Raw genomic sequence first — 25,214 nt, 5'->3', positions numbered from 1 at the left:
CATATGATGACATAATCTTCTATAGCCTCTATTAAATGGTTAAGAGTACTCAATCCTGCAGATATGTTATGCTTTACTTAACCAGTTTCTTAGTATCAGAACTTTAGGTCATTTCCACATATTCATTTTATATGCTTATGTGGTGTGCATGTTTCTTTAGGGAAAAAATGTCCTAAAAAATAAATGAAATTCTTTGGGTTTTAAGAGTTTCTGTTAAAAATTGTCAGATGTCCTCCAGAATGCTTTTAACATATTATGCAACTGCCAGAAAGTTAAGAGAGTGCTAAGTAAAAAATTTTAATGATAGAAGACTACCATAAGAATTACTGTGGAGGTATTTTTTTTGTCTTATGATAAATCTAATTATACTATTGGTTCATCTCATACCTAGTAATGAGATGAGTTGAGTGGTTGAGTTTCCATGTTTTTCAATACCTTTTTTCTCTCTCCCCTCCTCCCTCACTCTATCTTACTATCTCTCTCTCATTCTCTTTTTCTCATAATGGCCATTTTTGCTCTTTTCCTAGGATTAATAAATCCAGAATTGTGTTTCTCCTGCTAAAAAGTGCATTTACATAATCAGTGACTATCCTTTGTTATTTGGGGTGAATGCATCTTAAGTGGTGTTCAGAGCCCTATCACCTTTGCGTTATGTACAAAAAGGAAACTGCAGCACGAATCAATGTCTTCATCCACTTAAAGCTTTTAAAAATTTTAATCATTGTTTGTTTGACCCTCTCAAATTTTATGTCTTTGTTTATAAGCAGAGTCAGAAACTAAAGCCATTAAAGAAAGAATTTTTCCCTTCCAAATGTATGCCTCATTCTTAACATTTTGCAAAATAGACATTTAAAAAACAATAGATATAAATATCATCCCATTCACTCTTTGGTGAGATCAATGCTCTGAGACCTTGGGCTTAAGGATAGAATAATGTTTAATTTATCATGTAAAATATTAATTCTGTGAAGCTGTTATTCTCCTAATGGTCCTAATTTTTTTGTTAAACTTGACATGGTGCCTGCAGTTACATTAGGGAGTTATGAAGGCAGGAAAACCTCAAGGACCCTGTGAGTACTAAACTTCTCAGACTTGCTCAGCCCACCTGCCTCTCCCATGTAGCCCGAGGGTCTCAGCTTGTTCATATTCTTGTTCTCCTGTCAGTGGCCACCAGTGCTCTGATTTTTGGAGATTTAATTCTCCCAAATCTCGGGGTAAGAAGGTACAGGCTCCTTAAGTTCTGTTCCTTTAACTAGTTGCCTGGTTCATGGAAACATCCAGGGTGAAAAAGGGAAGTTACCCAGCGTTCTGAAGCCTTACCGAGGTCTTGTCATCATAAGGCTGGGCTGCAGTTTCCATTGCTTTTCCTAAGTAGCAACCTGAAACCCCAGTAGTCTTTTTTGTTTTTTAGCTTTATTGTTGAAAGTATTACAGGTGTCCCCCCCCGTTGACCCTCTCCACCCTGCAACCCCCCAAGCCCACATCATTATTGTCTGTGTCCATGGGTTGTGCATCTCGTCCCACCCCAGTAGCCATCTGTCCCTTTGTCCCTGCTGTCTTAAGGTATACTTTGCTTTGTCTCTTTCACCCGTAGGGAATGGATGGCTTTGGTAATTCCTGTGAGTCCTCATTGAACTTCAGTTTTAAGTGACCATGTATAATGCCATGTTTCTCTGAGACATGCACTTGCTCGTGGTCCCCTGCTTTAATTCACACCTGGAAACTTCATTACAAAGCATCTCTAATTTTGTGCATTCTCTCTGTCTTGTCACCCATAGGTGTTGCCCTTTTGGGTACATGCTGAGGTGACTTTAAAATAAACAACAGGGGAAAGAAATTTTCCATTAGAAGAAAAATAGTATCAAGAGAACCAGCAGGATCTTCACATAAGACCCTGAAGGGGGACAATAGTGCAGTACTTAACAATGAAGGACAGGTCCTTTTAGTGCCAGGCTCCTTGTGGCAGGGAGTGAATGATAAATTCCATTACTGTGAATGTCAGTTTAAGGGCTGGTGAGAAAACTTACTGTAATTCCACACTGAAAATGCCCACTCAGAAGGAGAGAGTCTGTTTCTTCTGTTTTCTACCTTTAACAACTCCATCTCTAACCAAAGTCAGTTGATTCTTATAAAGTGATAAGAGCACAGCTGTCCATTCTCATGAAGATAGAATATTTATGAAACCAAAGGGTTTGGAATTCTCCCCTTTGTAATACATTTTCTTTGTTCTAAAATAAAATGAATTCTTCCCTTTCTCATAAAGCTCATTTTCTCATTATATCTTTTGTTCTGTTACATTAGTCTACGAAAGTCTATGTCAGCAATTAAGGCTGAATGACAGAATGTGTTAATAAGGAGGAACTAAGTTTTTCCCTTCCACAGAGTACAGGTAGCTAATGGGCAAATAGATGAAGGGAAAAGATCAGGGCCATTTTACTAGAAAGTTCACCTCATTATTCATGGTCAACAACCCCAATCTAAAGGGAGTAACGATTCCTATTTCTTATATCTCACCTAATTTTCTCCAGTCAATGAGACAGAACAAACTGGCCATCAAAGAAAACATTAAGGACCCAAATTATTGAGAATCGACATCATTTGTGGAACTCAGCTGAGCTTTTTGCATCTCTGGGAAGACTAAGATCTAGTGACATTTGAGTTAGGTGTCTCAGAATAACTCGCTAGCTGGGCGTGGGCTCCTTCCCAAATGCATTTCGCTTAAGTGGTTTCTGAAAGATGCACCGTTAGTTACCTTTGGCTATAGGATCAAAGGATCCCATTGAACTGCAGCTCTCTTTTCTGGAAAATGTGATGTTCTTGTATTATTTTCTATTACTATTCATCAACTTAAAAATTAGTTTGAGACATAAAATAAGACATGGATTAATATGACATGTTTTAATGGGAAGAGCACACTGCATGATAACATGGCATATTTAAGGAGAGCCATGGGGACAGAGATATAAGAAGTGCCCAGGCTTTACTCCCTCACAACCGAAAAAGATAGGGTGATTACATTTGAAGAGACTAGCAAAAGAAATTGGGTAGCCATGTGCTCAGCTAAAAATAAAAAAATTTATTTATCTAAGGGGAGTTCAGATAATTGAAAACACTATCAACCTCTACCACGTAATTTTTAAAAAGGGAGAAACCACAACTATAAAAAGCAGCATGTTTTATTCATTCCTCTGACAACTGTCAGTCTGTTCTCTGTATCTTAAGTTTGTTTCTATTTTATGCATTTATTTTGTTCATTAGATTCCACATACAAGTGAAATCATGTGGTACTTGTCTTTCTCTGACTGGCTTATTTCACTTAGCATAACACCCTCTATGTCCATCCGCGCTGTCATAAAAGATTTCATTCTTTTTCAAGGCTAAGTAGTATTCCATTGTGTAAATGTACCACAGTTTTTTATTAACTCATCTACAGATGGTCATGGGTCTTTGGGCTGTTTCCAAATCTTGGCTTTCATAAATAATGCTGCAATGAACACAGGGTTGCATGTATTCTTTTGAAATAGTATTTCAGTTTTCTTCAGATATATTCCCAGAAGTAGAATTGCTGGGTCATAAGGCAGTTCCATTTTTAATTTTTTGAGGTATTGCTTTCCATACTGTTTTCCACAGTGGCTGTCCCAGTCTGCATCCCCACCAACAGTGCAAGGGGGCTGCCTTTTCTCCACACCCTCGACAGCACACGTTGTTTGTTGATTTATTGATGGTAGTCATTCTGACAGGTGTGAGGTGGTATCTCACTGTGGTTTTAATTTGCATCTCTCTGATGAGTAGTGACATTGAGCATCTTTTCGTATGTCTGCTGGCCATCTGTATGTCCTCATTAGAGAAATGTCTTTTCAGGTCCTGTGCCCGTTTTTTAATGGGATTGTTTGTTTTATTGATGTTTAGTTGTCTGAGTTCTTTATAAATTTTAGATATTAACCCCTTATCAGGTGTATCATTGCTGAATATGTTCTCCCATTCACTGGGTTGTCTTTTCATTTTGTTGGTGTTTTCCTTTGCTGTGCAAAAACTTTTTAGTTTGATGTAATCTCAATTGTTCATTTTTTCTTTTGAGGAGAACTTTTGGTTGTAGTTTGAGGAGCACTCACATTGTCAATCTTTCTATAGATAAGAACCCATTAGAGTCCTTCTTTTGGCTTTTAGCACATTTGGTGTATGAGGTGCAGTCAGAGTTCAGTGGCACAGTAGTAGCTTGCCTGACAGAATGCACTGAAGCCTTTCTCAGTTCTAAGACTGGACTTGAGCAAGAGTTGGTATTTGGCACTAGCCTGCTTAGTTCATTGTTTTATCCCTTTTGAGCAATAACAATTCCCCCTCTCGTATCTTCCCTACTGTTTCAGGAGGTGATGAGTCCTAGATCTTAGGAAACTGGGGACTAAGAGTGGTACCCACAGGTTCTGAGAATACCTGTGACCAGTCCTTCAGTGTCCTCCTGGGAGGAAGGACCTAGGAAACCCAGCAGTCTGATTTTTCAACTGAGAGCTCAAAATTTCTCCTTGGAATCAGACTAGAGATAAAGCCCAGAGTGAGTAGCAGCCTGAAGTGAGTCGCAGATGTAGCTGTGTTCGGCCGTACAGTACATATAATCAACTTAACACTAATTTGATGCTTTTAGACAGGGCGTACACTTTCCATTTGACAGAGGCGTGACTTCTTTCTGTTTTCTTATACTTCACATATTTCAGATATCTTAGGTACACGCCAGACCTTATAGGCGTTTGTGACCTGTGAAAATCTTTATATGGCTGAGCAAGTCTTCATAAAGCAGCTTCTTGTTCTTAAAAATGCTCTGAATGTAGAGACGATTCTTTTTAGGTGGACACATGATTTTGCAACAGAAATACTACAGTTGGGGAGTCTGTGCAAGTAGCTCTTCTAACACATACAAAAATAAATATAAGTTATCCTCCATGAACGAACTCCATTCCATCTCTTGACAATTACAGTGATGAAATATGTCAGTAAATCACAGTCTTTACACTGTCCTTGGGTCTTTTGCAGTCTCAGCTGCTGCAACGATATAATGTACATTGATTTCTGCTTGGAATTCAATGGCAAGGAAAGCTGTTTAATCATTTGGCCCCTGACTAGTTAATAAAGAATCTGTCTCATTTAATAAGGTTATTTTAGATAAGACCACCATCATCGCTATGATCCCGCATCCCTTTCTACTTCTTTCGGTGGTGATGGTGGGTGGGTGTGTAACAAATGAGGCTCCCAATGAGACAATGCAACTGTAATCTTCCTGCTGCTTCCCTTGACCGTCTCTGTGATTTGCAAGGCTGTTTGACAGTCCAGCAGTGAAAGCCACTTAATCATCTCCTGCATAATTGTAAATGCGCAGTACCTTTCTGTGCCTCAGAAATCACTACTAAGTAAAAGCAATCCCAGTACCTCTGTTTCAAACTAAAGCCTATGCTGCAATTATAGATGGCAAGCACCCTATTGCTATAATTTTCCACCCAATCACATCTCATTAGCATTCAATTTTGCTAAAACCACATGACATAAAAGTCACTACTAAGCTGCTGCATTTTGTAGGGTATTGGCAAAAAATGAAATCAGATACAACCGCATTAATGTACTGTGATGGGAGCTTGCTAATAGGATTAGAAATAGCCAAAAAGGTTAGGAGGAAACCATCTGAGAAAGTCAGTCCCAATGTTAAGAGAATCAATTACTCGCCTCATTTTAAGATAGAAGATGTTGTGCACTACCTGGGGCCTTGGAAAGAAGGACAGAGGGGACAGGATTTATTTTTGTTAAGGAGCTACGGTGAACTTCCAAGTGCAGGTTCCAGAAAAGAGCCTCTTACCTTCTAGTGATACAAAGTAAGTGACTCCACCCACCTCAAAACTTTTCTTGGCTCCCCACTGACTGATTTCTGGGGTGTCTAAAAATAAGCTAAACCTGCTTCACATGTTTGCATCTGAGCAGTCATACAAAGCTGGCCTGTGGCAGGACCAAGTGCAGAAGTCTCAGATCCATCTCTAGAGATCTCTTAGTCTCATAGTCGGAAGGGACTTCTGTGGGAAGTGAGGGCTCCTGCATGTTTTCTAGGAGACAGCTGGCATTTACCCTCTTTAGTAAGGTCATATGTTCCTATCCACCAAGATTTGCTTGTCCCACTTCTCAGCTGGCATGCCCATCTCCCAGTCTTTAATATCTCCTTCTAGCTAAGCCAGCACTCTGCATAGGGTCTCCACCTCTGGAAGCCTCTGACCAGTGAGGGGGTGTGAGGCGGGGAGCAAGCCTGTCCCATGTCAGGAAGCTTCATACAGGTAAGGGACACTGATGTTATATATTTTAATGCTGAGGATTAATTCTCAAAGAATAAAAGGATCAGTTTGACATGTAAACCTCGGGCCATGTGAGTTGTAATGGGAAAGGTAAACAGCCTTGACCTCTCCAAGTTTCAGGTGGAGCCAGTTGGTCTGATCTGGGAGAAGATACCTACAAAAACTTGAAATATAATAACCAAACCCATCAGCAACCTTTCCTGGTGATAGTTCAACCTCATTACAGCAGTCAATACTTGCTGTGAATGGGTATTTAGTTAGTCAGTGGGCTTTACAGTCAGTAGGTCTGGTTTGGGGTCCAGGCTCAGTCACTGACTGCGTGAACTTTGGTAGGTTTAATTTGCCCCTTTCAGCCTCATTTCTCTTGTCTGTACTATCGGAATAGCAGGAGTGTCTACCTCATAGACAGCTGTGAAGACGAAATGAGGCAAAGCATGTAAATAAAGCACATAGAATGAGGCCAGTGGCCTCAGCAGTCCCTTCCATGTGAGATAAATAAGACCAAACACTTCCAGAAAAAAAAAGCAGTCCCCGAGAGGGATGAGCAGGCAGATAGTCTGGCGCTAACCATTAGTCAGTGGCCGTCTCCTGAGGAACACAAACACGTAATGAGGGTGAGGGGAGGAAAGGCAGGGCCCTGCCCTTAGATCACACGTCCCAGCAGGAGGGAGACACCGGGACAGTCCTCTGCCAGTCACTCCTGGATGCCCGCAGCACGGTCCCCGGGAGCAGCACTCAGTCCCGCCTTGATCTCAGCACCTAGTGGCCGGAGGGGAAAAAGGTTGAAGAGGGGATCAAGGATGTTGGGGATGAAATGAAATCTTCCTGAATTTTGCTCCAAGTCAGGCAGCTCAACCAAATTAAGACAATATTTCTGAGAGCTCAGTAACTATTTTAGCCTTAATATTTCTATCTTGTAGTGAATATAAGGGGTGTTTTCTTTTTTTTAAATTGGCGTCTTTAGTTGAGTGTCCAATAAATACCAAGTACTACGCTAAGTGATTTATATACATTATCTCACTTTAGGGACATAAATAATTCAATTCCATAGTTTTGGTATTTCTCGTTATTTTTTATTTAATGAGGAAACTGTGGCGTAGAAAATTTGCTTCCCAAGTGACACATCACGTAGGTAGAAGAACAGAGGCCTGTCTGATTTCTAAGTTTGTGAACTTATCCACAATCTGCTGCTTGACTCTACTGTGGCTGCGGCTAGAGAAAGTCTTCAACGTGAGTCTCAGACACTACCAAGTTAGCTGTATATTATTCATTTTAAATTTTAAAAAATGTTTAATTACAGTTGAGACTCAATATTATATTCATTTCAGATGTACAGCATAGTGTTTAGACATTTATATAACATATGAAGTGATTTCCCCTATCAGTCTAGTGCCCACCTGACACCATACATATTATTGACTATATTCTTAATGCTGTGCTTTACATCCCTGCACTTTAGCTGTTTATGATGCTCAGATACCACCAAACAACTTCTTACAGCTTAGAAATAATCATTTTAAGACATGGCCACTCAGGGTATGTGACTTAATAACGTTCTGTTTTTGTTAGCACCATGCAGGTGCATGCACAGGCTTGACTGAAAATTGCAAGGTGGAGAATTTGGTGCTGTCTTGTGGGGAGTAAATTTGTGCTGTCAATTGAATCTGAGAGATGGAATGTTTTCTGAGAAATGTTGAAATGTATTTCATATTTACGGTTTAGATGAGGAGCCGTCAGAAGTCCTATAAACACATTTTGTGTTTTTTTGTTGGGTATTTACAGCCTGGTAGGTTGGACACAGTGGAAAACTGCCAAATGCTTAGAAAATTGCAAAGGGAACTGGTGAAAGGGAAAAGGGTGAGGTTGGAACCTGTATGGAGAGGAGGGAGAGTACAGAGACAAAGGTGATTCATCTCTCTCTAGAAGGCTCGGTAGCTGGGTGACCTTCAATGACAGGAGCTGGTATGTCAGCTAGAGAGCCTGCAGATGTGAGCATTCAAGCTTCATCATTCAGGGCTCCTGCTGATTGTCTTCCAGGATTAGGGGAGTCTGTGCTCACCAAGGCAGGACTCACAAATTTGCCAAGTGCACTGTGAGAAGGTGTCCTCTCTCTTAGGGGTCGTGCCACAAGCTGCATTTTTAACAACAGGGATTTTTATTAGAAAAACTGATGACTTTCTTATGGTGAAATGATTCTAACTGCAGCCCCCTCTCCAAAGCTGTGGAGGGAGGAGTGAAGGTTGGGAAGCAGGTAGGAGACCAAAGAGCGGTTTCCACACTGCCCCTGTTAATGCTGAGGTGTACGTCACTGAGCGTTCTTCACAGGGCCCAGGGGACAGTTTGTACAGACTGACACCAACTTGATAAAATTTACATGTGAACGAGGAGAATCTGTGCTAGGTACTGGGTTGGTGGAAGGGGTGGGGCGAGGAGGAAAATGCCCGGAGGTGAGCAAGAATAATTTCTGTGCTCAGATTTTACCGCCTCCCAAAGAAGATAAAACAGAAACACAAATGACTGGAACAGAAAGCTGAGCAGATTGCTGGGGAGGAGTCTAATCCTTTCATTGAATCTCTGCTAAGCACATTCACATGTTCTTTGTTTAATCTGCACAACAGCTCCGTGCAGAAGAGACTACTATCAGACCTGCTTTCCTGGAGAGGAAATGAGGGCGTAGGGAAGTCAGCTAACCAGTCAGCATTGAGCCAGGCTTCAAAATCGGCCCCTGCCCACTAACATGCATCTCAGGTGCCTCCTGGCTCGGATGCTGTACAAGCAAACCAGGGAGTAGGCCTGGAGTTTCCAGGAGAGTCGGGTCCTCTGTAGCTGAGGAAGAGACCTTTTGATGGATGTGGCATTTGAGGCTTGGGCTTTAAATCATGAATATAATTTTGGAAAGTGGAAATGAAGTATGTGAAGTAGAAATGGGGAATAATGGTGGTCTGATAAAGAAAAGAGGCAAATAGCCCAATTTAACTTTTCCAAGATAAATATTATGGAATATTATATATAATAATATGATTTCAGTACTTCTTAGTGATATTTTAAAAATCAATTTCTGTTGTGAATCCCAGCTTTTCCAGATACACTCTAGTCTAAGTCCCTTGAGGGCAGGGGTTGTGATTTGTCATATCCTTTCCCTTTGTTTTATACAAACTCAGCTCATTATGATTTGACAATTCTCGAATTTAGAGATGGGATGAACCTACGATATAGCTTGTCCAACTGGCTTTTTTTACATATGGGGGAACTGCGCTGAGAAAGGGTAACTTGCTCAATGACAGAGGGGGTTTTCCAGCTTTTGATGATGATGATGATGATGATGATGATGATGATGATGTTGATGATGATGATGATGTTGATGACGATGATGATGATGTTGATGATGACAATGATGACAATGATGATGATGTTGTTGATGATGTTGATTATGATGTAGATGATGTTGATGATGATGTTGATGATGACAATGATGACAATGATGATGATGTTGTTGATGATGTTGATGATGTTGATGATGATGATGATGTTGATGATGATGCTGATGTTGATGATGATGATGACGATGATGATGATGTTGTGTAGGAGCAGGTACAGGAGGAGATAGAAGAAAATGCCTGTGGTGTAACACATCCTCTTTCCACTGGACACATTCTTTGACATGATTTTCTTGAGAATAGTCATAAATTCACCATGATCCACTTATTTGATCTTTTCACAGGTCTTTATTATAATAAAGAAGATGAGCTGTAGGGAACATAGCTCCCCACTGTGGAAGAACAGAAGCAAATTAATTTATTTAGAGAATGAGTAGATGGCCTCTGCTATCTTGAAATATAAATTCTATATCAACATAACTCTCATAGAAATTGTGCCTTAAAAGGTCTCAAGTGACCTCTTTTGGCTTCAAACATCAAATTATTTCCTCCTTGAAAGCTTCTCATCCATGTCTGTTAAGATATTGGAACCTTGCCGTGTATTTTTCATCTTTCTTTTTCATTGGCTTTTGTGGTAGGGACACCGGAATTTGAATTACTGTGCTACAATTTACTACCTATGTGCTCTTGAGAGAGATACTGAATCTGCTGGGTAATGATAATGACATACTATCAGGCAACTGTGAGAAGTGCCTAACATGGTGCCTGGCACATTATATTCTGTCAGTGAGTGTTTCTTCTCAGACAAATACTATACTGTTGGACCATTTAGAGGCAATTCCTCTTACTGCTTATATCATTTAATTTCATTCATGCATAGCTCAATTTTTGCTTTTTAATTTCTTTCACACCTGGTTTCTCACATGACCTCACATTAAACTGCCAAAGTAAGCAGGGCAGGTATTTCCAGGTTGCCAAATAATCCTAATGAAGTCAAATAGCTTACATAAGAGATCGGCATAAATCAGTCCTCAAACAGAAATTGGAAGCCAAGTTTCCCCGATGCTAGCCTTAGGCATTTCCACCTACACTAAGCCAACTTACTTTCTTGGGATATTTAGATACTTCTAGGAAACAGCATTTTCCTCATTCAGGTCCCTGGGCCAGTTTACTCTGATAGGATTATGAGTTATTTGGTTACACAGGAGACCCCAGCTAGAGTGGTTCAAGCCCACTGATTCCATTTCTGGCAAACATTTACAATTATATGACTTTGAGTGACCTAGCTTGGGTTAGTACGCATTTAATATATTCAGTGCACACCATCCTGCCTCTTGTTTATGCTGTTGTAAATCCTGATTTGCTGTTGTGTCAACTCCTTGATTTCACGAGCATAACTTCTCATTTAGGGTTTAAATGGTGGAATTTCCCCAAGCTTGGAGGCCACATTTTCCATCGATGGTATTTGTTCTTCTGGATCCTTAAAAGTTCTTTACAGTTCTGAGTTGTATTTCTCTACCTCAAAGGACTGTCACCCAGTCATCTCCTTAAGCAAACTATAGGCCCTGAAAAGCCAAGATGAATTGTTCAAAATGGCCCCTGGGAATTATTTCTATCCTCATTTTACTTATTCAGTAAAAATATGCTGTGTAGTAGGGGAAATAGTCCCTGTTAGAAATAGTAAATGAGTCAGTTGACCCAGAGTGGCCCCAGCTCTCCAGACCTTGGGTATGTCATCCCCTCTGAGACCTAGTTATTGATCTAATGCAACTCTGAATGCCTGTCCTGATAACCTCAGATGGCTTGTGTCAGTTCCAGAGAAGGTAAAGAATGAAATGCCTCATAAACACAAAATCACTTTACAAAGTGTGAAGTGTCTTCAGCATAAGGAAGCTGAAGACTGAAATGGTTTTAACTTCACACTGAAGAGGCTATGTTCAGTAGTTTAAATAGAAGGTGGTAATATCAAACTATCTGGGTTTGAATTTTGACTCTGTAATTTACTAGATGCGCAGTACGGGGCAAGTTACTTAGTGCCTCCTGGGGTATTCTTGTATCACCCATCTTTTTCATTTATTAAATAGATAATAGGAGGATAGTAAAAGTAATTATAGAGTTAATATAAAAATCAAAAGGGTTGCCCTGGCTCAGTGGTTAGTGTGTCAGCCCGCCAACCAAAGGGTGGTTGGTTCGATTCCTGATCAAGGTCACATAACTCGGTTGCAGGTTCCCCATCCCAGTCTGGGCGCGTGCAGGAGGTGACCAGTCGCTGTGCCTCTCTCACAGCGATGTTTCTTTTCCTCTCTCTTCTCTCTCTCTGTCCCCCCTATTCCCTCCCACTCTTTCTCTCTAGAAAATGTCCTCAGGTGAGGATTAGAAAAAGAATCCAAAGGGTTAATACATAAAGTAGTCAGAAAGGTGAAAGACCATAGTAGCTGCTCAATAAACTTTAGTACCCAAGTCCCAAGGTCACTTTTATAACAAATTTAAACAAATGTGTGACTAGAGTAGAAAAATTGATTTTAAAAAACCCTTCAATTGTGCAGTGGTTGAAGATTTATGTAAAGTTTATCCAGACCAGATAATGTCTGCTGAGAGTCTGGGAGATTTGCATGGAGATTTTCCTTCTAGACCCCAGCATTGGCAGGTGAGTACTGAGGTGGAAGCAAATGGAGAATAGACATGGGGACCCAGAGAAGGTCCTCTGGAGATGCTGCTGAGACATTTGAACCCAGACTTTTTGATTTCTGTATTTTTCTGTGTTTGATCTTGAATTCACACAATAAACACACAATCTAATAAAGCTCATGTTCTGCATTGTTATAATAGGTTACAAACAATCAAACATTGTTTTTCTCTTTCGTCAATAGTAAACAATATGCAAATGAGAAGGCAATATGACATTTTAATGAACAAACATCACACTTATACATTGAAATAACTCACAGGTTTCTAGGTAGTCCCCTTGGAAGTGTAAATAATTATCCAAGTATTGTAGAATTGGCTTAGAACATTGTTTGAAATGGAGATAATTCAAGTACTGGAAACACTTTGAGCAAAAAAAGGTACAGTTTTTAATGCCCCTGAGATCCCACGATGAACAGGTGGGTTGCATTAGGATAAGGAGAGATTTCTCAGTTTTCTCGTTTGAAAAGTGCACAGCTGGACCAGGAAAGGGCTAGGGGAGAAGCTGTTATGCCTTTTCCTGCACTTTATCACTAGTGGCTTTCTATAAAGCAAAAGGTGGAATTAAACTCCACACATAGTTTCATTATTGAAAAGGCCAGTGAGATCCCTTCCTTGGGCCTTAAATAGGATTGTTACCAATATAGCCACAAAATTAACTGAATACTTATAGGGTGGTTATACAATATATATGTAAAATTATATGTAAAGAAAGAGTTAAATGAGGGCAACAGTGGAGACATAGTTTTTCAAGTGCACTCTTCATAGTGGATGATTATTGTGTGTTCTTTTTCAGAATCAGATCTGACAGCCTGAAGTGCTCCACTCCCTGGGAGCTGCTCTTTTGGAAGAGATATAAATATAGAGGCCTGAGAGTTCAAGTCTCGATTGCCTAGAATTGAGACATTCACGGAAAGCACTGTTCTTGAGTGTCTGCTTTGTTCAATCGTCAGTCCTGCGACCTGGGAAACCTGCAGAGGATAAATCTCTGAGATGAAGGTATTTGTTGTATACAAATATATAAGCCTATTTTTTTGTTTGTTTCTACCACTTGTGGATTCATTAACATAACTTAAAAATCTCTTGGATAATTAAAACATGCACAACCCCAAATTTTAACATTTTTTTTATAGTACTCTTTTCACCTGATGGATGTAACAAGGATTGTTTCTTTAGAAGTGGGGGGAAAAGTCGCTGTTGAACTTTCACTTGGGAATAATACTGGGTTGAATAACAGTGAACAGTTATTTTTTGATTTGAGGATATATCAGCTATTTCAGAAATAATTTAGTTCAATCTCTTAATTTTATAGATGAGGAAATTGACACTGGGAAAGAAGATATAATTTGCCCAAGGTGACAGAGAAAGCTAGTCACAGAGCTGGAATGAGTCTTTATGGTGGGATGTTTTACATCAAGATAGGGTATGGGTATGTAAATGGGGGGGGGTGTTATTGATTTCTCAATCTATATCAAAGTATTTGGTGGAGGGGGGCTTTCTAGGTTTTGATATACTATGGGTATATATATATAGACATACATTTATAGGCAAAATTAATTTTCTACTTATATCAAACCCTTTGGGACGCCCTTCTCAGTCTTTGTAATTTTTAGGAATTATCCAATGACCTCAGGTTAAAAGTTAAATATGATAAATCTGTATCTCATTATATCTCTGAATTTCTCAGGTAGGAATCACAGCAGAGAGCCAAATCTTTAGTCTTCCCCTGAGAAACTGGTTAGGCAGAAGCAGGGCACAAAAGAAGGGGGCAATAATCTTAAGCAAATTCATATCTTTTATTTATTTATTTATTTATTTATTTATTTATTTATTTATTTATTTATTATTGAATTTATTGGGGTGACACTGATTAATAAAATTATATAGGTTTCAGGTGTACAATTCTATAATGCACCATCTGTGTCTTGTATTGTGTGTTCACCACCCCAAGTCAAGTCTCCTTCCATCACCATTTGTCCCCTCTGTACCCTCTTTTTAATATTATTGTTTGCCAGGAGTGCCTTGATAAAACCCAGATATCATTGGTAATATTTGTAACCCTCACATAGACAAATAATTTGTCTATCATTACCTAAACCTCAGTTTTCCAATCTTGTGTATATTCCCAGAAAGGATTATAGTGGATTGGGTTATACAACTGTAACCCAAGACTGGGATTGGAAAGAATGGGAAACAGTGTAGACACCTGAAATGGAGAGAAAAGGGATATTATGTGGAAGATATAGACTCCGAGAGAAGTGGGAGAGCTTCAGGTTTCACGTTCTTGTCAGTTCTTCCATCCACCCACACTTCTTAATTCCAGGCCCCCTAACCTTCTCACCTCCTCCTATTCTTCAGGCTGCAAAGTAGTTAACTTGAAGAAGATTTTATAGACAAGGAAACTGACACCTAAGTAGACTAAGTGACTTGCCCAAGCTTACTAAGCAGGAGCATTTGTAAGTATGGTTCTGGAGTCTTCTCTCACTGTGAGGACCCCAGCAAAATCAACATAGCCTGATTGGCTTTGTCTTACCTCACCTTCCTTAAGGGGCATTTCAGTACCCGCATGCAATGTCTACCCTTCCATGAGCACTACCACTCAGGCTTTGTTTCTTTATTTCCTCAGCTCAGCTGCTTGTTCTGTTGATGACAACTGATTCCCGTAGATACCCACTCAGAGGCAAAGTCATTCTTCAGATGGGAGCACAGAAAAGTATGGGGCTTAGTGTCTTTGCTCTTTAGCACATGACTTAATTTTTCTATTAGATAGACTAAGAAGTTTCACAACAGAGTTTGAGGAAAGTTCCATAGACTTGGGAGCCAAGTGACTAAGATCTAAATTCTGATCTGATTGAACTAGAACAATTTACCCTCTATCGATCTTCATCTCGATGAAAAAAACAAAAAAAACCCTAAACCACAAAAGACCTAATTTTATATGTATTATTATTTTCCCAATTGAAAGGGTTTTCATATTTTATGCTAATGTAGCAAAAAGTGAGATAATGTTTAATTTTTAAAATATTATGATTAGGGTATGAATCCATAATTAAAGTTACCAGTGACAGATTTTTTGTTTTCTTTGCAATAAATCAAACTTTCAAAAGCAGTGGAAAAATGACCAAGGCCACATAATTAGATAGAAGAAGGAAAACTGATATTTGAATACTTTATTTTCAACCAATTTCAAGATCCATTAATAATAACGGCAATATTTACATAGCACTCCGTATGTAGCAAGCACTCTTCTCAGAGCTTTCCATGTATTGACTCATTTAATTTTTCATAACTCAATGAGGTAAGAACTATTACTGTATCTTTATGTATATATTTTTTCAGATGAGAAAACTGAAGCACAGGAAGGTTAAGTGGTGGATTTGGAATCTGAACTCAGGCAGTCTGGTCTAGAAACTGAGCAGTTAAACACTATGCTCTCCATATAAAGGTGTTTGTTTGTTTTTCTTAAAATATCATTACATAGATGAGGCCCCGAGCTGAAACTCAGAATGGTGAAATGAATTGATCAGTTACATAAGTAGAGTAGAGAACCATTTCTTGAGTTTTCTGAAACAGAAAGAACTTTAGAGATTATTTAGCCTATTTCCTTCATTTCACAGGTGGTAAAACAGAGGGCCAAAGGTTGTTCTCTTTGGTCCAAGATCATATTACTGCTGAGTAGTGAGGCTTAGCCTTCAAGTCCAGGTTTCCTGGGTCTTAGTCCCACACTTTTTTTCATCTATAACAAATGGAAAGGTTGCAAGCAAGACTTTCCATTGCAGTTATTTGTAAGTTCAGCAAAAGAATGATCCTGACAGTTGCTCGGTAGTTTAGATCAGATCTCACTTTATTTCAGCTATCTGTCCTGGGAAAAGAGAGTAAATAAGGAAGGACTGAGCTGAAAGGAGAAGAGGAGAGCCATCCATAATATTGCAGAAAGGTCAGGGGAAATGAAGACTGAGAGAAAGCATTTGAGTTTTCTGGGAGAAGTTCTCTGGGGATATTTACGATCAGGTGAATATTTCAGAAATAAAGCTTGGTGGTGGAGATGGGAGAGGTGAGGACATGGGAACTAGACTCTCCCTCTGAATACATGGGTCTATAAGCCAGAATGATCATGAAGTATAGAGATGAGGGCTCTAAGATGCATATTCAGGTGCTGTTTCTGGCATATAGGATGGAGCTCAGGCCTCCGATACTATTAATAAATAGGCTCTGACATGGTAAGTGTTAGTAAAAAAAAAATGTAACTGGAGGTATCTCAGTTTCCTCATCTTTACTTTTCCAGAATCCTGTTCTACCAAGATATTCCATAGTCATCAAAAAAGACACAGCAATTTTATTGTACATTTAAAATTAGAGTGTGTTCAGGCCTTTTATCAACAAGGGTAATTATGGAAAAGTCACCGTCTCTCAGGGTTCCAGTGAATTTAAATGAGTTTTGTCATTTCCAGACTTTCAAGGACCTTTAATAGGGTGATGTGCATTATAAATCTCAAAGAAGGACCCGTAGCACGCATGTTTGCCCACCTTTGTCTGATTGGAGGTACTCTTTTTAGGAAGACCAACTTGAATGTTTTATTCTCGGCACATACATCAGAAAACTCTCTCAGAAATATTCCCTTTGACTTCGTTAAAAACATGTTTTTGTTATAAACTCTATTTATGTGTTCCCTCTGGAATTGGATTTTCCGAATAATACATGGTCATCTTTTTAACAAATTGATAGATGTGATCATCACCCCTACCTCTTCACATTTCTAGTTCAATATGCTGAACTAGAAATTGTCAGCCTGGATATTATGATCCAGTGATGTCTCAGCAGAATAGCTTCTTTATTTTCCTTCATCAGTCATGAGCTTTGCAGACATTATACCACGGGCCACATGAAAAGCCCACAATGGTTTTTCTGCTTTCTGGGCACAAAGTAGCTGCTCAAGGAAATCAAGATTTTCCCTCTGTGCTGTCCAGTGCAAAGGCTACACTAGTGTGGCTCTTGGTTTGTGACATGAAATGCTTCCTATACATGACAAAGTTTGACAGGTTGATTACCCAGCAGCAGGAAACACCAGCTTTTCAGTTTTGCTGACTTTTGGTGTATAGTGGTCCTTCAGTTTCAATCCTAACATTTAATCTAATATCCAAATTCCAGCCCTGTTTTTAGTCCCAATCTTCCTTTACAACCTGTCTTCGTGGACTGCCTTTGATTTTCAATTCATTGACTTATTTATTGAGCCATTAATTTATCCAACAATTGTTTTCTATGCTAGGTGAATCAAGAGACAATTATAAGCTTGCCATCTAGAAATTTTGACTGAAAGGGAAAAAGACATGTATTAGACAATCAATGAATATAATGCAATAGAAAATAAATGCTATTAAATAGGGAGAGATAAAGGGCCATAGGGTTTGAAGGAAGACTCTTCCAAATGGGCTATCTGGGAAGGCTTCATAAAGAGGTGACCTTTGAACTGACCCTGGGTCTACAGAAAATGTTGAGCCTTTTCTATGGACCAGCAATAAGAACACACTCATGAAAAACCTAATAAAAATGAGTAACATTGAGTATCCGGCGCTCTTGTGGAGGCTTTCCACGTGTTCTCTTTCACAACAATGTTAGAAACTATGCACTATTTCATTCTCATTTTGCAGATGAACAAATGGAAGCATTTAAGTGCTCTTCCACGGCCACTCAAGCAGTAAGTGGTAGAGCTAGGCTTTAAATCCCGGCAGCAAGGCCCAGGGTCTGCACCTTACCACCATCTATGCCGCTGGACTGCGCTGTCCTTGACACAGCCCTGGGTCTCGTGGTGGTTACAGTCTAACACAGCAGACAGAGTAGTGCACAGGTGACTATGACACGCATTTAGGTGATGAAATATGGGACATACAAAGTATTTGGGAGCAAGCGTGAAAGGCACGTAGCCTAGATGTAGCTGAAGGAATTGGTACCTCTCATCTGGGAACTGAATGATAAATTTGAGTTCTCTAGGCAGAAGAAAATGAACAGAAGAAGGAATGGGGGCATCAGGGTGAGTGTTTCAGCGGAGGAATGGTATGTGCAAGAGCCCAGTGATAAAGGAACAGGGCCAGACGCTGGAGGAAACTATTCTGGGGTCGAGCTGTAGCTTAATAACAAGTATTTCACAGGCCTCCTGTAAGACTAAACGAGCAAGTGTTTAAAAAGGAGAACCTAATGCTGGGATGGCATAAACTAGGTGTTCTTTCAGTTGCTACCCCATTCTTTTTTTTTCTCACCTTTAGCTAGTGGCTGTAACAAATTCCTGCTCGTGTGTGTGTGTGTGTGTGTGTGTGTGTGTGTGTGTGTGTGTGTGTGTAATGAGAGAGAAGAGTCATCTCAAAACAATGTTGTCACTTTTTCTGGAGTTTGAAAGCAAACCTCAAAAATGTGGAAAATCAAGATGAAATCCACGGAGTCATTTTTTCCAGGAAAAATAGAAAGCCATGACAATCACCACATGCAATATTTGGGACCATACCCTCTGAAGAGATCAAGTAATGTTATGAGAAATGGAAAAGGAAGGAAAAGAGAAAGAGGGGAAAAAAGAAAGGATTTTACCAACTTGGGAGGTGTCAGAGGTGAAAGTAGCACAGCGCACACCCTGTACTTCCCTGTGCGACAGCCCTCAGGTGTCATGCAGTCCTTATAGTTCACTTGGGGAGAATTTGCAGCCTGTTAGTCACGTTCCACAGGGAAATGAATTAGATTGTGAAGGAAAGACATGCCCGTCAAATGGAAGTTTCTAAGTAGAGGTAGATGCAGACTGTCCTTCTAGCAAGGACATTGTAGAAAGGAGGGAAGCTGAGCTAGGCTACCTAGGATTCGTCCCCACTCACTCTAAATTTCCATATATATTTTATAACAAGCTGAACAACATGTTTCTCTGGGATTTCTAGCTCTTCCTGTCTTTTATTGGGATAACCTGAACTTATGCTTTAATCCAGCCACTGCAGACGTGTCCTGTACTTGGCTCACTTAGCTCCACAATCCCTTTATTATCCCCATTCTAAAGATGCCGAAGACCGAGGCCCAGGGAGGTGCTTCACCTGGGGAGTACCCACTAACTCAGAGCTCTTTGCAGTAAATGATCAGAATTTCTTGAAATACTAGCTGCAGCTGACAGTCCTTAGAGGAAAACATGTCTAGCAAATAAAAACCTTGAAGGAAGAGACAAGTGCTAACCGAAGAAACCATTCCTGCCAAATACGATGGGGATCAAGCTGATGCTTAGTGAGTGCTACTGAGTGAAGTTATTAGTTGGCTAAAAATGCTAACAGATGTTAACAGCTGAGCATTGCTGGTAATGCACAGCAAATCCTACTTGCTGAAGGAAAACATTAACTGCAGGAGAAAGGAAAGGAGCACCTAGAGTGGAGGGTGCTACTTCGAGTAACAGATTTCTCTAGTATTCGTAGCTCCAGTGTCAAAGCACCTCTGCCTCAACTGGCAGCTTTTTCCTTTATTAAAAAATTGTTATTCAGTTTATTTAATCTAAAAATCAGTTCTGCAGTATTTATATGCCTTTGACTTTTCCTTCTAAATGTGTGTATCTATCATCTATCTATAAAGAAACACATTTTAAAAATGTATATAGAAAAAGTAGAAAAATATAAATTTATCCTTATTAAATTGTGTAATGGATGATCTGCATCAGCCAAAGTTTAATGAAAATACACACCACTGCTAACTCTCTGTTGTATTTTTCTTCCAATTCTTTTTTGGTGCTAATTTGTCGTGTTTTTTTCTCCCCATGTGACAATCAGATAGTATTAAACCTGCTTTTACACTATTCATACTATTTCAGTGTGTTAATAATAATTGCAAATATTTTAATGGCTTGATGTAATTCTATGCAAAGTTACCTGCTGGTCTGTAGAGTGAAGGCCTCTGTGCTGCCAGAAAAGTCTGTAAGTTATCTAAAGAAGAACCAGCAATGAAATAGACTTAGACTGTAGTTGTTGGCTAACATGCCTATCCTAGTTACTGGGCGGTGCAGCATTTTAGTCATAAAAAGCAATAGTTGTGACATCCGCAGTGCTTTGAATGGTGGCCCTTCCAAAGATAAGTCCATGTTGTGTTCTCCAGAACCCATGAGTGTGGCTCTATCTGGAAAAAGGGCTTTCGCAGATATGATTTAATGAAGACATTGAGATGAGATCCTCCCAGTTTATCCAGGTGGGACCAACACCCAGTGACATGTGTCCTTCCGAGAGACAGAAGAGGAAAAGGCATAGACACAGAGGAGAAAGCTCAGTGAAGACAGAGCCCGAGGTTGGAGTTTTGCGGTCACAGCCAAGCAGTGCCTAGAGCCATCGGGCTGGAAGAGGGAAGGCTAGATTCTGCCCTGGAGCCTCCAGTGGACGGTGGCCTGGCCGACACCTTGATGTTGGACTTCTGGCCTAGAGAACTGTGGGACAAGAGTTTCTGTTGTTTTAAGCCACCAGTTGTGGCAGTTTGTTACCGCAGCGTTGGAGAGCTAGTGTGTACCTTTACCTATTTTATCATGATCAGAACTGGCAAGTGGTCATTCTCACCTGAGTGACACAAAGGGACATGAGGAGCCAGACTGAAGCTACATGGAACTAGATGTTTTTCATGACCCTTAGTTTTAGGAAACCACTTCTGAAATGTGATGTGCTTCCAACAAAGCAAGTTCGTCTTTGCTCCGGAGAGTGCAGCTGCTCATACATAGAGCTATACAGAAGTGAAAATCCAATCCCAGCACCAGGGAAAATGGACATACAAAACAACATTTAAATCATCTAATGTCTGGGCTATTTAATAAAATGTAGGCCTTCCTCTTCCCCTCTCCCATTTCTAAATTATTACATACAAATAACAACCCAACTTGATTATCAACAGCACACCCTTATAATTTTCACTCAGGCAGAGGAGGGTTTCCCATAAATATTCATGGACATTTTTCTGTTTTCACTCATTCATAATCCTTGCTTGATGGTCTGGTGTGAGAGTCCTGGCACTGTTCAATGTCAAGGGCACTGCAGCTTCCTCTGAACAAAACACCCGGCTATCTGCAGAAGTACAGCTGCAGATGCAGGCTTCACAGTCTTACACCAAGACCAGCATTGGACAGAATCCTGCAGGTTCACAGACACACACACACACACACACACACACACACACAGGCACACACAGGCACACACAGTATTCTTCACCCCAGATTTTTTAGCTTTGCTATTGGTGCAGTAGCTTTAAGCACGTGGAGAGACCAACCGTTTGTGTGCACCCACAGTGCTTCTGGCTGCAGAGATGCAGGAACGTGTCTTCAGACAGCGTACACTCCTTTCAAACACAGACAATTATTGAGTAAGTGACACTTCTATTACACTGATTGACATTTCATTATCTACATGCCTGGCCTTCTTTTTGCTTTGGGATAATTAGTTGTCAGTTCCCTGAAGCAATTACATTTTCAGTATTATTCTAGTTATTCAAGGGGCAATAGAGGGCATTTAAAAAAATCTTATATTCAAATCTAACAAGACTCCTGAGAACAATGCCCTGATCTCAGAGGTTAGGCCACTGAAAAAAATAATTGATAAATAAATAAATAAATAAATAACCCCGGCACCTTTTATGTTTCCTGCAGGAAGGACAGGAAAACAAATTACTTGGATCAGTGTCACATCAGTGAACTACAGAGGTTGGGCAAGATCACTGAGATTTTTTCCAGAAGTGAGACTTGTGATTCTAAAAGTTGGTGATATCTGTCACTATGCCGAACGTGAAGTTCTCATAAAAATATGGTAACCCTCATCTAATCTCATACCGTAGAAAGAAATTGCTGTTTAATTTTGTCTATCTCTGTGTTCAGTGTCTCCTCCAACTATCTGGAAATATATATATTTTTTGCTGTTAATTTCTTTCTTCTCCATAGCTTCATAGCATATATGGAAGCAAGATCTTTTTTTTTTTTTTTGGTGCCAGGCATATTACTGAATTTTTAAGAAGGTTCAAATTCACTCTGCAGTGATACACAAATGTGAAAGATGCGTAGCTGTACACGAGGTCAGGCTTGAAAAGAGGCGGCTGATATTAGAGTTCATTTAAACTGGTGATGACCACAGGTAAAGTAATGAGAAATCAACACAGGGAGGAAGGAACAGACCCAGGAGGGAAGCTCTTGCCTAAGCCATCAATACAGAGCATAAAGGAATTGCCCCAGAGCAGGGACCTCGGAGGGGGTGAACGTGTGCCAGAAAGGACACAGCCATAGGGTGCTCTAGCTAATTGGACCCTGGAGACCATCAAGTCTATCCCCTTTCCTTAGGTCAACAAATGCAAATTTATCTTTTACTATAGATTAGATGCTGATCTATAGGTTAGGTGCTGAGGGTTCAGTGGTGAGTTGGTCTGTGTCAGGGTGATTGTAGAATCTGGTTCTCTGGGATTTTTTAAAATGGCTATCAGGAACTGTGAGGCAATTGCACTTATGGGTCAATGATATGTACCTGAGATTCAAATGCTTTGTCTTTTCATGTGAATAAATTCATGGCCTGGGCCATCCTCCCCCAGAGCACACTCAGCTACCTGGAGAATGTCATGTCCATGGAGCACATAGGTGTTAAAGCCTTGGCTAAAAACAGCAGATTCAGCAACTAACCATGTGAGCACTGCTTTTGAAAACTCGCCCAGAGTTTAGTTTGATTGACCCAACTGTTTACCATCAGAGATCCCAACTGGTGACTTTTTAATATTCACTTCTTCCAAAGGGCCCACATCCTACAAGGAGCTCTCATGTTGCTGAAATGCAGTCACTTCTGTAGTAAAATCATAAGGTCACTGAATCGCATCTATAAAATTTGCCAGATCAAGTGTTGGCAGACATTTAGAAGTGAGGTGTCAGGTGGCTGACATTCCTTTAGTATGAGTATGTGTCTCTGTGTGTTTTTGTAGGAAAAATGGGGTGGTTAACAAGTGGTAGAAATATTTTCTAGGACATGCTATTCTTAGGTTATTAGAATTAGAACATTTACCCAATTTTCTTGTGTTATTTATGAGGAACATTACACACAATTTAAAGGACAGCCAGGTAGTGAAAGAACCAGGACAGTAAGTAGATGTTCTGATTGTGAGCCCAGCATTTGTTCAATTTTCCTTTTCTATTGGTTATTAATATAAAATTTCAGATAATGCAACTATTAAATCAAAATTGAATGTCCAAGAGGTTAAATGCTATTGAGGAGCTGCTTTGGAGGTAAGTGTCCCTCAGCTGTCATTGGTGAGTCCCAGCCGTCTTTGCTTAATTAAGCACAGGTCGAGTTCTTCATTGGGAAACTCTTTAAGTTAAAATGGAAATGGATGACTGCCTTTTTTTCTTTCTTTTAAACACAGTATGGGATTTATATAATGTATGTATGAATTATGTACGCACATTGTATTTGCATAAACATATATATATATATATATATATATATATATATATATATGAAATTATAATGTTTATAGGGAACATTTTGTCATTCTAATTCTTGTATTTTAGCTGGTGATTGCCTTCTTGTTTTCACTCAAGCAAAAAAGCTCTCAAAGAGAAGAGTCCACACATATAACTAAGTTACAGTTTCTAGCCCTTAATAGATGCTCAATAAATATTAGTTGAATAAATAGGCCAAGGGTAGACCTCGAAGAGACTTGTAGCAATGAGGAGCAGCATGAAACAGTGAAAGAACAAAGGATTTAGAATCTTAACTTTGGGATTTTGAGCCACTTATTTAACCTCTTTGAGGCTTAGTTCCTTCATTAAGAAAATTCAGATAATAATGCCCATCTCTAAGGTCTATTTGGGAAAATTAAATGAAATAATGATGCTAAATGACATAAGCCAGTCAGAGTAAGACAAGTACGATATGATTTCACTAATATGTGGAATCTAATGAACAAAATGAACTAACAAGCAACATAGAGACAGACTCAAAGATAGAGAGCAGACTGGCAGCTGTTGGGGGGCTGGGCGGAAGGCTAGAGGGGTTGAGCAAGAAGGAAAAAGAGAAAGAGCTCATGGACATGAACAGCAGCATGGTGATTGTGAGGGGAGGAGGCTGGGGAGGGGGAGGGTATGGGGGATAGATGTGATGGGAAATAAATAAATAGCTGTTAAAATTTTTAAAATTTTCAGATTAAAAGAGAAAGTTCTCACTCTCATATTAAGTGCTATAACATATGCTTAATAAGTACTAATTGTGATCTCTTACTGCAGTGTAGTTGACTCTCTGGAGAAGTAAAATGTTGTTTTATGTGGTGGTTCCAGAAAGAGATACGTGGACTGACTGTGTGAGAGTTGCCAAAGAAACTTGGAAAAACAGAGTCTCAGGTTTCACTCCAAACTTACTGAGTTAGAATCTCTAAATGAGAGATTTTGTTTATAGTCCCCTAGGGCACTCTAATATTGCAACCTAATTTAAGAACACTGAATTTTTTGAGAATACAGCTCCTTAAATAATGATATTCTTTTTTTTTCTTTTCTTTTTTTTAAAATAATGATATTCTGATCCTCTTTCTGTAGGCTCTGTAATTATGGTTGCTTTTTTTTCTCTTTTTTTTTCTGAACACAGGTTGTCCTATGACTAATCCAGTGTCATTTTACATATTTTAAATACTTGATAAATATTCTCAGCCAAGTAATAAACACATGGCTGTATAAACAACATCTTTGGCCAAAGCCAAATTAACATTTGTTATTCTATTTCTAAGAAAATTTAGGAGGAAACCACATGCGTGCACACGCACACACACACACCTCTCTGGGATAATATTATATGTTCATAATTTAAGGTGGCTATGCTACAGCCA

At 39.6% G+C, this 25,214-nt stretch overlaps 1 long non-coding RNA gene across 1 annotated transcript in view; it reads left to right on the top strand.

Annotated features, from left to right (window-relative positions):
* The window catches only part of LOC148092031 (uncharacterized), a 113,659-nt gene extending 100,323 nt beyond the window's left edge, over window positions 1-13,336 (top strand). The window contains exon 3 of the long non-coding RNA XR_015715312.1: window positions 13,182-13,336. This is a non-coding gene — a long non-coding RNA (uncharacterized LOC148092031). The remainder of the gene's footprint in view (window positions 1-13,181) is intronic.
* Window positions 13,337-25,214: the final 11,878 nt, after the last annotated feature.

Source organism: Miniopterus natalensis, chromosome 11, assembly GCF_054644295.1.
Source record: "Miniopterus natalensis isolate mMinNat1 chromosome 11, mMinNat1.hap1, whole genome shotgun sequence".
NCBI classification, from domain to species: domain Eukaryota; kingdom Metazoa; phylum Chordata; class Mammalia; order Chiroptera; family Miniopteridae; genus Miniopterus; species Miniopterus natalensis.
Note: the sequence above shows the minus strand (reverse complement) of the source record. Positions and strands in the feature narration are given on the sequence as shown.